This window comes from Anomaloglossus baeobatrachus, chromosome 3 (genome assembly GCF_048569485.1).
Source record: "Anomaloglossus baeobatrachus isolate aAnoBae1 chromosome 3, aAnoBae1.hap1, whole genome shotgun sequence".
Taxonomy (NCBI): Eukaryota; Metazoa; Chordata; class Amphibia; order Anura; family Aromobatidae; genus Anomaloglossus; species Anomaloglossus baeobatrachus.
Window position 1 is genome coordinate 595,644,247 of NC_134355.1, and position 17,812 is coordinate 595,662,058.

The 17,812-nt window shown below is 46.9% G+C and overlaps 1 protein-coding gene across 3 annotated transcripts in view; it reads left to right on the forward strand.

Moving 5' to 3' along the window:
- Window positions 1-17,812, forward strand: part of STAG1 (STAG1 cohesin complex component) — a 331,716-nt gene that overhangs the window by 112,256 nt on the left and 201,648 nt on the right. The gene's annotated exons all lie outside the window — the stretch shown is intronic.

A 17,812-nucleotide genomic window follows, 5' to 3' on the forward strand; every position in this document is an offset into this window, starting at 1 on the left:
TTCTACAGGTTAGCAGAAAGAAAGTACAATACTATATCCACAAATACAAACTGCTAGACAACATCCTATATAGTATACACTGTACTGTACTATGATATATTATATACAGTACATATGGACAGAAAGTTACCTCCGGAGCGGGTCAGAGCGCGGTGAAAGGACGGAACCGGAAGTGTGCACTGGGAGTGTTTACTCTTATTGCAAAGCATTGCTCTTAAACCAAGCTGCAAAATTTGTCAAAAGCTTTGCCTGTTATGCAAAACGCTCTCAAACAAAGTTACTTTTAATCCAAGGTTCCAGTGTGTGTGTGTGTGTGTGTGTGTGTGTGTGTGTGTGTGTGTGTGTGTGTGTGTGTATAATATAGATACAAAGTTGCTGATTTTCATGTACGAAGTAAAACTTAGGCTATGTGCACACGTTGCTTTTTTTTCAGCGCGGAAAAAAACGCACCCTCTGGCAGAGGGGAGAATTGTAAACAATGCTTTTTGAGAAAAACGCATCGAAAACACATGCGTTTTTCATGCGTTTTTCATGCGTTTTTCATGCGTTTTTCATGCGGTTTTTCATGCGTTTTTAGGTGCGTTTTTTTTTTTTAAGACTTGTCAGTGTTAATAAAGTTGGTTGAACACAGACCTTTGGAAAAAAAACCTGTGATGTCATTTCCTTCTCCACATTCTGTTTGGATAAATGGGAGGGCTTGGAATGGAAGGAGCACAATTTGAATTTTGGAAAAGTTGAAATAAACTTCGCGCACCATGTCACATTAGCAGGGCCCCTTGGGTACCTATACGTCAGAAAACCCCCACAAGTGACCCCATTTTGGAATCTGCACCCCTCAAGGATTTTATTCAGGAGTATATTAAGCATTTTGAATCCACAGCTACTTCACCCAAAATGTTGCTGTAGCAACAATATTCTCACTTTTAGGCCCGTTTCACACGTCAGAGAAAAACACTGACGTTTTTCACTGGTGTGTAAAACATGCACATGTCCCTCCGTGTGCCGTGAATCACGGCACACGTGGGTTGTCTAAGTGCAATCTGGGCTCCGTTCTCCGTGGCCCGTGATTGCACTCAGTAATCATCTCACCTGCGCCCGCTCCCGCTCTCCATGGTGCTGATCGCTCCCGCGGTGCAGCATCCGGCTGGTGCTGACCCCCGCAGCAGCTGCTTCCGGGTCGGCTGTGTCGCGCATCATGAATATGCGCGACAATAATGAGCCGGCTCAGAAGCAGCAGGCTGCACGGGCTGCAGAGAACATCGCTGGACGCTGGGTGAGTTAAAATGATTTCATTTTAAAAGCACGATTTTTTCTGGCACGTGTTTCACGGACCACACCACTGCGTGGTCCGTGGAACATCAGTGATGCCAGAAAAAAATGGACATGTCTCCGTGCAGCAATCACGCACACGCGGGTACGCCGCACGCAGACACGTGCAGTGAAAAATCACTGACGTGTGAGCAGACCCATTCATTATAATGGGTCTGCGTATGTCAGTGATTCTGGTACGTTTAAAAAAAAGCACAAACGTCCCAGAATCACTGACGTGTGAAAGGGGCCTAAGGCTATGTGGCCATGATCCAGCGACACGGCGTCTAGTACACAGTGCCAGCCTTCCTGCAGCTGCCCATGCCCACGATTTGGGTTCAGGCTGCTGTGGACTTTAGTTCTATGCTACCTGCAGAGAACACTCTCGTCTCCGCAGCATACATTGACATGCTGAGGCTTGGGAAGCCACGCCACCGGTCAGTTTATGCTGCGGAGAAAAGAAGCACAGTGGGCATGGGATCTCCAAAAATCCTTCCACTGTGCTTCTACTGCACAACGCAGCGTTATGGACGCAGGGAAAACACTCAGCGCCCAAAACGCTGCAAACCCTGATTGTGGGCACACAGCCTAAAAAGCGTCAATGGATGAATGGATGTCAAATATATATAACGTCCCACCCCCGCCTGCATATTCTAAGCTGGCACCTTTAGTACCTTTCATGTGGCACTAAAGGGTGCCTAGCTTAGTATTTATCCCAAAAAAAAAAAAAACAATGAAAAAAATGGCGTGGGGTTCCCCCTATTTTTGATAGCCAGTCAGGGTAAAGCAGACAGCTGTAGCCTGCAAACCACAGCTGGCAGCTTCATCTTGGCTGGTGATCAATTTGGAGGGCTCCCCAGGCTTTTTTTTTTTTTATTTATAAATAAAGAATTAAAAAAAAAATAACGTGGGGTCCCCCCAAATTAGATCACCAGCTAAGGTGAAGCTGACAGCTGGGGTCTGGTATTCTCAGGGTGGGAAGAGCCATGGTTATTGGACTCTTCCCAGCCTAAAAATAGCAGGCCGCAGCCGCCCCAGAAGTGGCGCATCCATTAGATGCGCCAATCCTGGCGCTTCGCCCCAACTCATCCCGCGCCCTGGTGCGTTGGCAAACGGGGTAATAAATGGGGTTGATACCAGATGTGTAATGTCACCTGGCATCAAGCCCAGCAATTAGTGATGTCACGGCGTCTATCAGATACCAGACATAACTAATTGACAGTAAACAAAAGCAAAAAAAATGACAAAAAATTTTTTATTAGAAAAAACACTCCCCAAATCATTCCCTTGTTCTCCAACTTAATCAAAAAATTTGAAAAAAAATGGGTCCGCAGAAATCCATTTGGACGTCCCACGTCGCCTCTGGACCTTCTACAATATGGGGGCACGTTCAGGGAACGTATCCCCCATTTTCTAGGAGGGCAGACCCTCCATTTGAGGAGAGTGGGTGCCAAAAATCTGCACCCACTCTCCCCGGGTCACAGCTGCAGAGTGCCGAGCAGCCAGCACAGCTCTCTGAACACAGTGCTGGCTGTCAGCTGCTCTGCACATGTGACCGCACTGACCGGCGTCTGCTGTGAAGGAGGAGGGGGCCGCGGGGGATCAGCGCTGCGACCGGACAGGTAAGGGGGAATACTGGGGGTGACCTGGCAGGGCCTGGGGGGCATTTTTCTGTCGCATGTCTCAAGGCACATGCGACAGAAATCATAGGAGCAGGGCGGCCGGTGCGCTACTGTGCGCGCGGCCATGTTGGATTTTCGGGAGGGGGGTCGGGGCGGGCACTTTGGCGACACCGGGGGCTTTGCCAGGAAGTGAGGTCAACAGGAAACCTCTTGACCTCACTTCCAGGTAAATGCCTGCGTTCTGGCATGCCGACAAAGGCCGCGGACCGCAACACAAAAGCAGCTCACTGCGGTGTAGCTGCGTTCTGACCCGCATCATTGATTCAATGGTGGAGAGAACGCAGCCACACCGCACAAAAGAAGTGACATGCTGCTTTTCTTTCCGCACCGATTTTTGGCATCCAAAACACTGCGTTTAGAAACGCAGCGTGTGCACTGATTTTTCGGCTTTCTCATACACTTTGCTGGGAAAGCTGAACGCATGCAATTTGCCACTGAAACGCTGCGGTTCTAAACGTAAAAAACGCAACGTGTGCACACAGCCTTAGTCTAAGTAATTATAGTGCGATCCACTCCTCGTCCTAATGTATCCTCCCCGTGCACATACAGGTAGACTCGCCCCTGTATTGGTAATCAGAGGAGGCATTAAAATGTGCAGAGAAGTTGATGCTGGTTTTCCTACAATGGAGAACTTGTGAGCAGCGTTAGTCTATAAGCAGGTATGAAAGGAAAGCCGCGTCTCATAAATGGTGAAGGAGTGGGGAGGAGATGAAGCGACGGGCTTCTGCTCTAGGTTCTGTTACCATTGATTTTATTTACTGTGATCTTCCACTTCTGTAGTGGCTCACACAGCAGATATCAGCGTAACCTGCAGAAAGCAGCGGATATGTCAGGCAGAGCGTGAGAAGAGGACGGTGTGATTCCAGATGGGGTCACCTACACACTGGCCACTTCGTCACTGCGTGATATGGATGGACTTGTTTTATCTGTATTAGTTTGCTGCTGGTTTTCTTTAGTTTTTCGCGTTAACATTCGGGGATCTTTGGAACCACTTAGTTATTGTCACAAATGATGTGTTCTCCACTGGTCATTCTGGTTAAAATTAATATTTTAAATTTAGAAACCGCTATAAATCTGTAAATCAACATATTATTACTGGAAGCTTCATATAGATAGAGAACCCCTGATACTGCGCCCCATAGACCAAGAGTGCAGAAGAAAAGTCCTGTCATATTTGTGTTGCATTAGTTTTAAAGGGGTCATTCTCTTATCAGACCGCACCTCCATAAATGCTATATTACCCATTGTAAAATTAAAAATGAAGCTTACTTTCCTTCAGCATAGGTGCCGTTCCAGTGACGTCTCCCAGGGCTCACACAACATAGCAATGTCACAGGAGCCCTGGGAGATGCGTTACAGACATCACTGGAACAGTGCCAGAGGGGAGTACCTCTTAATCTCATATTATAAATCAAATATTGAACAAGAGGTTGTTCCAGTATAGGACAGACACTTTTTCATTAGAGGACTTCTTGGCTTGCTGTTAAGTAGTCCAACCACGCCCGTCCCCCAAATGATTGGATGTTTTCTGCCTATGCACAGCATACACAGCTGCCAAAGCTGTGAGAAAACAGATACCGACTTTATATATTGATTATTTGTTGGCTAAACGTTAGTTCCTATAGATATAACTAAAAATTGATGTTACTAGGTTTCACAACACAACCAATATACATTAATCTCTTTGACCTGATGTGGATGTTGCCTTTACTTGGAAAATCTATGGCAGAATATATCGTATTTTTCGTTTTATAAGACGCACCGGAATATAAGACGCACCCTGAATTTGGAGGGGGGAAAAAAAAGTAAAAAAAAGAGGGAGGCTCAGATACTCACTGCGGGTGCCGCTCTGTGCGGGGCCGGTGACGCTGCTCTGTGCGGGGCCGGTGACGCTGCTCTGTGCGGGGCCGGTGACGCTGCTCTGTGCGGGGCCGGTGACGCTGCTCTGTGCGGGGCCGGTGACGCTGCTCTGTGCGGGGCCGGTGACGCTGCTCTGTGCGGGGCCGGTGACGCTGCTCTGTGCGGGGCCGGTGACGCTGCTCTGTGCGGGGCCGGTGACGCTGCTCTGTGCGGGGCCGGTGACGCTGCTCTGTGCGGGGCCGGTGACGCTGCTCTGTGCGGGGCCGGTGACGCTGCTCTGTGCGGGGCCGGTGACGCTGCTCTGTGCGGGGCCGGTGACGCTGCTCTGTGCGGGGCCGGTGACGCTGCTCTGTGCGGGGCCGGTGACGCTGCTCTGTGCGGGGCCGGTGACGCTGCTCTGTGCGGGGCCGGTGACGCTGCTCTGTGCGGGGCCGGTGACGCTGCTCTGTGCGGGGCCGGTGACGCTGCTCTGCTCTGTGCGGGGCCGGTGACGCTGCTCTGCTCTGTGCGGGGCCGGTGACGCCGCTCTGCTCTGTGCGGGGCCGGTGACGGAGCTGTCGAGCACCAAACAGAACGGAGCAGCCGAACGGAGCGGCCCCGCACAGAACAGCGTCGCACAGACCAGCATCTCGGAGCATCTCCCCTGTCTCCTTTGACCCCTCTGAACAATACCCCCTGGGAGTTCCCATCTTAAAAATGCTGCTGATGCCAAAGGTGTTGGCTCCATCTTTCAAGCATAGGGGGTTGCAATACCTGGCTGCACCGAAAGATCAACTCCTGGATCTATGGGTGAGTCCACATTGATTTCTTTAAAAGGAATCTGTCACAAGGTTTTTGCCACCTAATCTGAGAGCAGCATTATTGTATGGACAGAGATCCTGATTCCATCGGTGTTTCACTTACTGGGCTTCTTAGGCTATGTTCATACAGGATTATTTCCTGCCATGAGGTGAAGTTTTGCTAGATTTTTACTGCAAAAAGAAATGCCCGGTGTGAACCTAGCCTTAGTGTAGTTTTGATAAAATCACTGTGTAATCAGCAGGAGATTATCATTAAAGGACTACTTGTCATGCTGCAGGTAGTCCAGCATATTCATGAGCTCTGTATAACTGCTAGATCTGCAGCAGAGAAAACATTGATTTTATCAAACTGACAGCAAACAGCTCAGTAAGTGACACAAAGCTGGAATCAGTGCCTGTGTCTCTACATCATGCTGCTCTCAGATGGGGGAGCAAAACCTGCTGACAGATTCCCTTTACGTGATAAAATTACCATTGGGAAAAGCTTTATTTTTTTATAAAAAAAAAAAAAAAATTCTCTAAGTTGACACGTAGTAATCACTTATTTGAATCTTACTTTTTTTTTTCCTGTAAATTGTCTTGTTTACTTTAATAAAGAAAGATTAAACATAAAAAATAAAATGTGTTTACACTACTCAAAGTTCGGGATATTTAACTTTTGGCTGAAATTTATGGAAAATGTGAAAATTCCATGCTATAGGGATATTTTACCATGAAAGTCGTGCATTTACGTAGAAGCAGCAATGGTGATTTCCTCATCCCAAACAATTTATTGAAACGAAAGCCAATAAGCGTGCTGGATATACCCCACAAAATCTTGGTGTCTCAGTGACTTGTCATGTGGCCTTGAGCATCAATTTCAGCTGACAACGATGTCTCCTGCTGGTCATAAGTGGAGCTATTGTCTGCGGAGGCATGACATCCCACTGTTCTTGAAAGGCGACCATCAGGCATTGAGGTTCTGGGGTTCAGAGTTTCGAGCCTCTACGTGATGACTCAGCTGATCTCCATAGGTTTCTATGTGATTCAGGTCTGGGGAGAGTTTTTAAGCCTCTTCATTTGAGGTGCCCAATCTCCAGCAGCTGCTCGGTAATGTTATCTCGATGAACTGGAGCTTTGTCATCCATGAAGATGGAGTTAGCCCTGTGTTCATGTAGAGGTACAATAGACTAGATTAATGATGGTATTCAGGTAGTAGGGGCTGTCACTGTACCGGTCACATGGTGTAGGGCAGTTCTGCAGAAACAGCACGAACACCACCAAAGGGTCATCAGGTGACAACAGTGGCTGTTGCATAGCGCTCTCCTTGATACCTCCAACATCGTTGGCAGCCATCATTTCTGCTTACCATGAATTGAGTTTCATCTGTGAACAGTGCTGAAGCCCACTGGTCCCTCGTCCAACAAGGCCATGACGCTTGTGCCTTGCGGTGTGGTCAGATACCCTTGCAGGTCATCTATCACGTAGACCACACTGATGTAAATGGTTGCGCTTGACAACATCCTGCTTGAAGCCTCACAATGGCAAGATACGGCTGATCAATTGTAAGGTGTTGTCTTGGTCTCATGGTGTAGTATATCACAAAAGTCAGTACACCCCTCACATTTTTGTAAACATTTTGGTATCTTTTCATCTTTGATACAGTGTAAAGTAGTAAGTGTACAGCTTGTATAGCAGTGTAAATTTGGTGTCCTCTAACTCATCACACAGACATTAAAGGGACCTGTCAGATGCAATATGCACCCACAACCACGAGCAGTTCTGGGTGTATATTACTAATCCCTGCCTAACCGTCCCTGTATACACTAGCATAGATAGAGATCTGTAGAAAAAGGATTTCTAAAGATCTTTTATCTTATGCTAATGAGTATGGGTGTAAAGTGTTATATCCCCCAACTAGTCCATCCTCTTAGCATGGTAGGACGCCCACAGGCGTGTACTAACATGCTATTCAATGTGGAATCACCAGCAGTGCCGCGCATACCTGTGACCGCTCTTCTGAATACCAGGCACTTAGTCTTGCGTAGTGTACGGAAGTGCCGCCTTCAGAGAGGTCTATTGCGCATGACTGGAAGTGCCCGGCATTCAGAAGAGCGGTCACAGCGAACACAGGTACGCACGGCACCGCTGGTAATGCTGCATTGTATAGTATGTTAGTACACCCCTGACGGCGTGCTAAGGCTACTTTCACACATCCGGTTTGAGCCCTGCGGCTCAATCCGGCTGTGAAACCTATGCAACGGATGCGGCGAAAACACCGCATCCTTTGCATAAGTTTTTACATGCGGCCGGTCCTTTTTTTTCCTGTTGCGGCACGCTACTGAGCATGCGCAGTGGAACAAACCGTATGCGGCGGCCGGATGTGGTTTTTTCCGCATCGCGCCGCATCCGGCGTCCATAGGCATGCATTAAAAATGCGCCGCAGCGGCCGGATGCGGCACGATGCAGTTTTTTTTGCCGGAGCAAAAAACGTTGCAGGCAACGTTCCATCCGGCCGCGGCATCGGCTAAATCTGCCGCATGCGGCAAAAACCGGACCGAACGCAAGCCCATGCGGCACAATACGGCACTAATGTAAGTCTATGCAAAAAAAACCGCAACCGGCGGCAAAAAAACGGTTGCGGTTTTTCTGCAGAGTGCCGTATTGTGCCGCAGAGCAAAAACCGGATGTGTGAAAGTAGCCTAAGAGGACAGACTAGTCAAGGGATATAACATCCTGTGGACTAGTCCCCTCACTCATTAGCATAAGATAAAGAGATCTTTAGAAATCCTTTTTCTACAGATCTTTTATCTATGCTAGTGTATACAGGGACGGTCAGGCAGGGATTAGCAATTTGCTCCCAGAACTGCTCGTGGTTCTGGGTGCACATTGGACCTGACAGGTTCCCTTTAATGTAATAACCTCTTGAAACATAAGGGACACCCCTAATTGAAAGTGGCCAAATTGTGCCCAAAATGTGAATATTTTTTGTGGCCAACATTATTTTCAGGCACTGCCCTAACTCTCGTGTGTGGAGTTCACCAGAGCTTTACAGGAGCCGCTGGATCCTCTTCCATCCTCCATAACAACATCACAGAGCTGGTGGATGTTAGAGACCTTTGCACCCTTCCGTTTAAGGATGCTCAGTAGGGTTTAGGTCTGAAGACGCTTGGCCAGTCCAGCACCTTTACCCTCAGTTTCTTTAGCAAGGCAGTGGTCGTCTTGGAGTGTTTGGGGTCATTATGTTGGAATATTGCTCTGCAGTCCAGTTTCTGGAGAGGGAGGGTGAGGGGGGAAATCATGCTTTTCTTCAATATATTACAGTACATGTTGGCATTCATTGTTCCCTCAATGAACTGTAGCTCCCGACAGCTGACAGCACTCATTCATCCCCAAACCATGACACACATCACCATGCTTGACTGTAGGCAGGACAAACTTGTTGTCGTCCTCACCTAGTTGCTGCCACACACGCTGGACACCATCTGAACCAAATAAGTTTATATTGGTCTCATTTTACCACAGGACATGCTTCCAGTAATTCATGCCCTTAATCTGCTTGTCTTCAGAAAACTGCGGGCTTTCTTGCACCTTTAGAAGATGCTTCCTTCTGGGATGACAGCCATGCATACCATTGTGAGGCAGTGTACGGCGTATGGTCTGAGCACTGACAGGCTGACCCCTCCACCCCTGTAACATACTCGTACATCTATTTTTGAAAAGAAACCTCTGAATATGACGCTGAGCATGTGCACTCAACTCTTTAACCAAGCCTGTTGTGAGTAGAGCCTGTCTTGTTAAACCTCTGTATGGTCTTGGCCACTGCGCTGCAGCTCATTGTCAGGGTGGTGGCAATCTGCTTATATTCTCAGCCATCTTTATGTAGGACAACAATTCTTTTTTTTTTTTTTTTCTTTTCTTCCAGATCCTCAAAGAATTCTTTGCCCTGAGGAGTGATTGTGAACCTCCAGTGACCAGTATGAGAGTGTGTGTGAGCGGTAACACCCCTGCTCCCCATTACCACCTGAGCAATTGTAAAACTAATGGGGAGGGAACATGGCGAATTATGCACAATTTGGCCATATTCGCTTAGGGGGTGTACTAACTTTTGTTACCAACCATTTAGCCATTAATGGCTCTGTTGTTATTTAGCGGTTACAGCAAATTTACATGGTTATACAAGCTGTACCCTGACTACTTTACACTGTATCAGTGTGACCCAAGGGGTCCCAGTTTTTCTTGAGCGCTGCAGCCCCTCATTGTGTGATGGATGCTCTCTACATGTGAAGGCCTGCAGGTAATAGTTATGGAGGAAGCCCTGTACATGGAGGGGTCACTGTGCTGCATTCATAGTGTTACGGTAGTAGTGATCATATGTAAGCAGCCTCTTCAGAGGACGAGAGCAGGGACTCTAGCGCCACCTATTGGAAGAAGCAATCTTAAAGTCAATCTTAAGACACTTTATCTGTAAGACCCCCCTGTCAATTTCTGCCACCCAGCCACCCAGTTTACTGCTTTACAACGAGAGGCAGAGCCCCTAACACGCGTGTCCGCACAAGGACGTGATCATTAAGCTGTATACTTAAAGATGGGAGAAGACTCTTATAGGGTCAATGTTGACTATTAGGCTATGTGCGCACGTTGCGTACAAGCCCTGCAGAAATTTCTGCAGCGATCTGAAGAGCACATGTGCGCTTTAGATCGCTGCAGAAATGTCCGTAGTGAGCGCCGATTCCATGCGCTCTGCCTGCAGCTCCTGCCATAGACAGAGCAGGAGCTGCCGGCAAAGCGCAGGAAAGAAGTGACATGTCACTTCTTTTTGCGCAGCGCTTCGGCAGTAGCCGAAGCGCTGCGCTCTTAAACGCCACGTGCGCACGGCCCCTGCACAGTCTCCATAGACTGTGCAGGGGACGCAGGACGCATGCAGTTACGCTGCGCTACAAAGCGCAGCGTAACTGCATGAATTTACGCAACGTGCGCACATAGCCTTAGAATTCCTACTTCCAACAGGTGGCGCTAGTCTCTGTTCTCATCCTCTGTGAAAAGGCTGTGTACATACTTAATTTCCCAGGGAGCATTGCATGAACCTTAAGGCCACGTCTCACTAAGCAACATCGCTAGCGACATCGCTGCTGAGTCACGGTTTTTGTGACGCAACAGCGATCTTGCTAGCGACGACCTGGCCCCTGCTGTGAGGTCGCCGGACGTTGCTGAATGTCCTGGACCATTTTCTTCAAAGGTGATGTCCTGCTGGGCAGGACACATCGCTGTGTGTGACACTGTGTGACAGGGTCCCAATGACTGCAGAGATCTTTATACAGGTCGCTACTGTGACCTGTATCGTTCCTGCATCGTTGGTAAGGTCTGACTGTGTCACATCTCACCAGCGATTTACCAGCGATCCTTATCAGGTCGCATCGTTTTCGGGATCACTGGTAAGTCACTAAATGTGACGGGGGCTTTAGGTCTCCCTGCAACAACCTTGTGCCCCCCACGAGAAGACTCTTCACCCCTTACAGCCTCACTGCTGATAAGAATTGGTGCAGGAGTGGTGCAGGCAGACGGCTTCATTCTTGGCCCCTTCGTTGCGCACTTACATTTCTGTGGAGGTGGTCAATACCCAGATCAGTATTACTCGGGTGTAATTTGCTCCCAAAGTGCCTTCTATAAATGTAATTTTTGTGCTTTAGTGAATCCATATTCAGATACAGAGAGGCTGGATTCATCCATGGTATTGTGCTGATCACAGGAGGGGATACTATAGAGCGGAGGATGAAGGGGGCCCTTGTGTGACCCCCGTGTCCATTCCTGTCATTATCAGCTTGGAAGTCATTCACTGGTTAATTAAATATAACTTAGGCTATGTGCCCACGCTACAGGATTTACTGCGGATTTGCCGCGGATTTTGCCGCGGATTTACCGAAAATCTGCAGCAGCAGCACTTCCAAGCCATTTCAATGGCATTTTGGAAATGCTGTGCCCATGCTGCGGATTTTTCCGCGGCGGATTTGCCGCGGATTTTGATCCGGAAAAATCTGCAGCATGTCAATTGTTTGGTGCAGATTTTGTGCGGATTTTTGGTTTTGAAGGGGGGGAAAAAAAAAAATGAAATCCGCATCAAAATCCGCGGTAAATCCGCGGTAAATTCGCGGCAAATCCGCGGGTGCGGATTTGCCGCGAAAGTCGCGGATTTTCAGGCAAAAAAATCCGCAGGGACATTCTAGCGTGGGCACATAGCCTTAGACAAAAAAAATATCAACTGATGGCCAAAGACGATGTGAAAAACCATCAAACACTCTTCAGGTGCCCAGATCCCACCATGTCCTAAAGAGTCTTCCTCTGAAGCACTTTGTACACATCTAAAGGGCATCATGTGGTGCTGGAATATACTAGCATGGCGCCTCCGTTGGCCGCAGGTTGTGCACGGTACTACAGCTCTGCTCAATGTACTTTAATGCATTAGAGCTTGTACACTAGATGCCGCGCATGAACAGATGAGGGGCAGTTTTTGGCTGAAGTGAATCATGTTTCTGATCCTAGTTGACCCTTTAACACTAGAACACGCAACCATAGAAATCTACCATAGAAAACCAGTAACCTAGCCGGCCTGCGAGGCCCCAGGTATGCGTTCTAGGGTTAATTTCCCATAGGGTTGTGCTGCAGAGGAAATTATTCATAAGCACTATTTTATTTTTATTTCTTTAGGGGTTTTTTTGTTTTGTTTTTTAAGGTTCTCTAAAAGATCTATAAAGAAATGTGCCAAAAAACCCCATCAAACATAGAGCAAGCTATGTAATAAAACCGCCACAAACCTCCAAAACCTGTGACTGCAGCGCTGTGTACCACAGCGATAAATGTGAGGTGTTGTGATGGCTCGAGCTTAGGAGGCCGGGGGTCAGGGGAGGACGGGTTTTCCTGGGTGGCATGGTATGGCGGTGGGTGACGGAGCCATCTGCTGTCATTGCTGATCTGCGCTGGAGGTAACACTGATAACAACAGAACACACTTCTTAAACAAAGTAAACTTAATTCCGTCTGTGACACAAAGCCACCTAGTGGCCGCCACTCAAATAGGTTTTAATTTAACTGTTTCATGGTCCTGACATTATTCCTGCTTCTTTAGGTCAGGTTTCCACCGTGTGTTTTTGATGCTGTGTATTTTCGCTACACAAAAAAAAAAAAAACGCAACCTCGTCCAGTTCCAGCAAAGTGGATGTGATTTATAGAGAACTTTTTCCCCCTGCGTTTTTACTTTTTTATGCAGCACAAACTGCCAATTGCTCTCGGGGGTCCGCTGATTTATGTACAGATTTTACACCCAAGATTGCATTAGATGCAGAAAAAACGCATATGATGCGAATACTCACCAAAAAGGCATGTAATCCGCACGTGACTGTATTGGTAATGTTTTTTCAAAGCAAAATTCCAGAAAGTATCAAAAATAAAGCCGCTTTACTTAAAATCTGACACCATATCATCAAAAACACGATAAAAACGCATGTTAAAAGGAAAAAAAACCCACTACTGTATGAAATAAATAACTTCATTTACCAAATAAATGCATAACTGTAACAGAAAATCTGCAACATCAAAAACTCACTAAATACTCCTCATGAGAATATAGCTTTGGGGGTGCTCACACGCTTTTTTTTTTTTTTTTGTGCGTGCTGCTCATCCTTTTTCTAACGCAATTCCGTTTTTTCAGCGTTCTTACAGCACTTTTCACCCTTTCAAATGAATGGAAGCAATTTTATTAAAGGGGCTGTCCATAAGTCTGCGGTCACACAGAATCCAACTATAGAGCAGCACGGCCTCGCTCACACACTTGTATTGAGTGTGGCTAGAATTAATTAAAAGCTTTAAAGACTAAACTTTTTTTTTTTTTTTGGTAATTTCACCCCACATGGAAATTAATAAACTTTATGGGGGTTGTCTTCATTTCTGTAAATAAAAAGCAGAGAAAAAAAAATCAATAACTTATTTCTGATAATGGTAGCTCTGAATGCATGGGCGAATCTTATTCTAATTTTCCTGGGGCAGACCTCATGAGTCAGCGTTATCATAGTGATTGATGCTTTTCATAACTCCACTTGAGGATACCTTCAAGGTTCTAGCAATTTTCTATATTGGCTAACCTGCATGTCTTAAAGTAATGACTAAGGGTACTTTAATACTTGCGTTTTTTTTAAACTTTAGTCGCAATCCGCCATTTTGGAAAACAGCGCAATCCGTTCCGCTGCTTCCCATAGACTTGTATGGACGACGCATTGCGACAGATGGTCCTGCATTGTATCTTCCGGCCGACGCTGCGTTGCATACGCTGGGTGGAAAGAACGCAGCATGTAGCGTTTTTCTGCTCTTCCCAGAGCGTCAAACGCAATGTGCTGGATTCCGTCGGCGTCTGTCGTTTTTATAATGGAAGCCTATGGTGGTGGAATCCGTAATTTGACTGATGCCTTTGACTGATCCGTTTTTACACAACTGCGCATGCTCAGTTGAGTAAATTGCTGGAAAAAAAAGCTATAACTGATTGCGTTGTTTTGTACGATCCGTCGCATCAGTTGTGCCACTATATGCAACGCATCCGTTACATCCGTCACACAACGCAATGTGATGGATGCCGCACAACGCAAGTGTGAAACTAGCCTTATTTGATTGGCGGTTGTCATATTCTGGCCTAGAACAGTTGTAGAATACGGCACAGTATTGAGCATTACACCAACACTGCCTAAATACACCTGGTGGTTTCTAACACTTTCTGAAGGCCGGTGATTCTACAACGAATCGAGGCAACCTAAGTCATTTCAAGTGACTACCAGAAGTGCCTGTAGAGATTTGCCAAAAAAGCTAATAGACCTGACATTACCGTAATGAGGGAAAATTTGAGGCATTTATGATTTAAAACACATTCCACTTTTTCTTTACTCTTTGTTGCCCTATATGTGTCCTCATGGTTTTGTTGTCTTCAGTCTGAATTTGCAATGTGCACATTCCTGGAAAAAAAAGGAAAACCACTAATTGAACAGGAGTGTCCCAACTTTTGGCCAATACTCACTAACACAAAAAATAGCATTCATTTTCAACGGGTATTTGCAGACGTTTGTAAAAGATGCCATCACTTGCAAGATAACGAATTGTAGTGTGTGATATGATGAACCTCTAATGGCACAGGTTGTGGGTTTCCTCTGGCGGGGAGGGCTGTCACTGTTTTCTAGGATTGTTGAACGTCCTTTCCCTTGTAGTCTATATAGGCTATGTGCACACGCTGCGTTTTTTTGACGCTGCGTTTTTGTGCGTTGGTGATAAAAACGCAGCCGCGGCAAAAAAAAACACCGGTAAAAACGCATGCGTTTTTACCGTTTGGTGCGTTTTTGATCTCTGCATCTTTCTAATGCATTGCATGGGGGGGGGGGGGGAATACAGAAAAATGCAGGAAAGAATTGACATGTCCATTTTTTTTTTTTTTTTTTCAAGCTCAAAAACGCAGCTTAAAAAAAAAAGTTGTCGCCATCTGGTTTCAGTCATGTAGTAGTCTCCTCGGGTTCTGCGTCTTCTGTCTTGTCTTTACCCATATAAAATATTAGTTCTTCATTTTGCGGTCACCAGTTCAGAAGTACCTTGGTTTGCTTTTCTTTTTATTCCCACGGTTTCTGACTAATCCACTTTTTCCAAATCCGCCATACAATTCTAGTGATACGGGCTTTTCTATTTAGTGCTAATTTTTATGGCTTGCCAAGTGGGTGTGGCTTACAGGGGTCACTGGGGGCGTGTCTTTAGGGTGGTCTGCATTACTTTGAGTCATGCCCCTTTTGGGAAAAAAAATGGTCACAGGATAAAAAGGCTTATATCTGTGAACCGTATGGCAGATTAGTGAAAAGCTGAATACGAATGGTGAGCGAGCAGCAGTCTGACACTCATACGGGCTTGACTCCAGTTTTGATTATAATGGAGGTCAGTGGGTATTTTTCCCAGAAGATCTTCCATTATGCATGGTACAAGCCCGTCCGACAGCTCGTTACGAGCACAGAGCACCCGGGCATAGTAATGCTCGCTCATCACTACTGCATACCCCACAATTAGCCGCTTTTAAAGTGGTGAGTTTTTTGGTTGTGTTGTCAGATACAGATGTTTCTCCCACTATTTTAGCAGCATTTATCCTTAGCTTTGTTTTTGTGTTTTGTTTTTTTTGTTTTGTTTTTTACAAGGTTGAATGTCCTCCTCTGTGGGGGCTGCTATACTGTGCGCTCTCAGCAGTCCCACAGAGAATGAGTGCAGTGCGCATGTTGGACATTCTTTTTATTCTTAAAGGGAACCTGCCAGCAGAAATTTTGCCCTAAACCTAAAAGTTTCCCCTTCTGCAGCTCCTGGGCTGCATTCTAGCAAAGTTCCCATTGTTATTGTGCCCCCTTTTAGATCAAAATAAATAGTTTATAAAGTGGTACCTTTCAGTTTGAAAATCTTGTTAATTCTACCACGGTGGCGGGCTGTCTGTCCATTACTGTCCCTTCTGCTTCTTTAGGCCGACCCCCAACGCTCATTTACATACCTCAGGACGCCGCCCAGTGCGTCCGATGTATCGCGCATGCGCCGTGCCACTGTAGCGGGACTGTGCACAGTGGGACCGCTGGTGACGTTGCGCAGGCACGAGATTATGGGCGGTGCTGTGATTTTCATCAGCAAGTTCCCGCCCATAATCTCGTGCCCGCGCTTTCTCACCTCTGCCTCCAGCATTCTGCGCATTCCCTGGCCAGATGACCCAACGTCACCTCTTTCCCATCTAGCCCTGGAGCAGGAAATGGATGGGAGGAGCGGAGCAGGACACCACCGATCATCTGGTCATCTAGCCAGGGAATGCGCAGAACGGTGGAAGCAGAGGGGAAAGCGCGGGCACGAGATTATGGGCGGGAGCTTGCTGATGAAAATCACAGCGCCGCCCATAATCTCGTGCCTGCGCAACGTCACCAACGGTCCCACTGTGCACAGTCCCGCTACAGTGGCACGGCGCATGCGCGAGACATCGGACGCACTGGGCGACGTCCTGAGGTATGTAAATGAACGTTGGGGAACGGCCTAAAGCGGCAGGAGGGACAGTAACGGACAGACAGCCCGCCCCCGTGGCAGAATTAACAAGATTTTCAAACTGAAAGTTACCACTTTATAAACTATTTATTTTGATCTAAAAGGGGGCAGAATAACTATAGGAACCTTGCTAGAATGCAGCCCAGGAGCCTGCAGAAGGGGAAACTTTCTTAGGTTTAGGGCAAAATTTCTGCTGGCAGGTTCCCTTTAAGGAGGTCTGGTTTGGTGAGTTTCCGAATGTTCATACCCCCATCACTCAGTTATTGACTATCTGTCAGAGAGGAGTTCAGTGTCCTTTTAGAGTAGGTGACCATGATCAGGACCCACTGTGTCCTCAGGAGACCTCAGCTGTTTATGCCCGTGATCAGGATTTGTTGCGCTGCGGTCTCTATTCTGTTCTCCTTGCGGAGAACACTTGGAATTGACATGCTTGCGGTTCGGTAAAGCTGCATCGTTTTGTATCGGTTGCAATCCGTTGTGTGACTGATGTAACGGATGCGTTGTAGATAGTGCCGCAACTGATGCTTCAAAAAAAAACTGATCCGTTGCAGCTTTTTTTTTCCGGAATTTACTCATCTGAGCATGCGCTCAGTTGATAAATGATGGATTCGTCACAGGAATCCGTCCAATGACTCATTCCAACGGATTCCGCTCCTATAGCCATCCATTATAAAAACGACGGACGCCGACGGATTCCTGCGCACTGCGGTTTTTTTTTTTTACACTCCGAAAAATGCTACATGCTGTGTTGCTGCCGCCCGACAGTCATTCATTCCACAACTGATCCATCACGGCGGATGCAACGCAAGGCCATCAGTCGCAATCCGTCGTCCATACAAGTCTATGGGGAAAAAAAACAGATTCCTGCAAAATATTTTGCAGGATACCGTATTTCCTCAAGGCGACAGATTACAACTGATGCAAAGCAACGCAAGTGTGAAAGCAGCCTAAGTGGCACCACAGGTTAGCTTACTCTGCAGGCCACACACACAGTGGGCATGGGATTTCTATAAATCCCATCCACTGTGCTTGTACTGTACATCACAGCATTTTGGAAGCAGCTGAAACATACTGCATCCAAAACGCTGTGAACCCGAATTGTGAG